This window comes from Solanum tuberosum, unplaced genomic scaffold (genome assembly GCF_000226075.1).
Source record: "Solanum tuberosum cultivar DM 1-3 516 R44 unplaced genomic scaffold, SolTub_3.0 scf00058, whole genome shotgun sequence".
Taxonomy (NCBI): domain Eukaryota; kingdom Viridiplantae; phylum Streptophyta; class Magnoliopsida; order Solanales; family Solanaceae; genus Solanum; species Solanum tuberosum.
Genome location: NW_006238982.1, coordinates 447,606 through 448,507, shown reverse-complemented (window position 1 = coordinate 448,507; position 902 = coordinate 447,606).

The following is a 902-nucleotide window of genomic DNA, read 5'->3' as shown; positions in this document are numbered from 1 at the left end:
TGTTGCAACATATATAGCCATCTGTTGGAAACGCGAATGCAAATTATTGAAAAAATTGCGGCTACCCAGATGATGATGAATGATTTCAAAGAACTATTAATTTTACTTGCCAGAACAATGGTGTGTGAACCCAATCACTTATGAAGTAATTCCAATTGATACAGAACGAAATCTGGTCCACTGATTAGATTAGCTAAATCTGATTCAAGAAGATGAAAAGAGCTCAAGAAAGACCAGCAGCCAAGACCAACAATGTACGAAAACAAGAAGAAGAAGAGAACGGGAAGAAGAAAGGCAAGCAACCAAGCAAGAAGAGAGCAAGAACATATCAGAAGAAGAATTAGAAGAGGAATACGGGGGGAAAATGTTTTATTTCCCCCCTTTTGGTACAACTAGTGGCTTCCCTCCAATTTTGGTTGGTTCCCACCAAAATTGGTTAAATTAGGTTTTAGTCATTTACCCTTTTACCCCTCATTTAATTCGATGGACCAAACTGCCAACTTATAAACTTGAGGGCAACTCCACAATCCTTAATCGTTAATCACATAATTGTCACCCACACTCAATAATTAAGACTTATGTCACCGCCCCGTTATTTTGATACCTTAATGTCACCTTTAATTCAAAGCCCCTTGTAGGTTTCTAATGGAGGAAAGGTTCAAAATAGTCCCTCATCTTTGGGTTAAGGCTCAAAGTCATCCTTGAGTTTTCACATGGAGCACTAATAGTCCCTCATGTTTGCAATATTGGTGTCACTTTTTGGTCCTCCTCCAAAATTTTGCCTATTTTTTAACATTAATTTTATCCATAATTTTACGTAAGGAATGTCCAATCGTCTTTTTATATATTTAGGAGAAATAATAATTCTATGTGAGAGAAGGTGATAAGAAGAACACATTGTT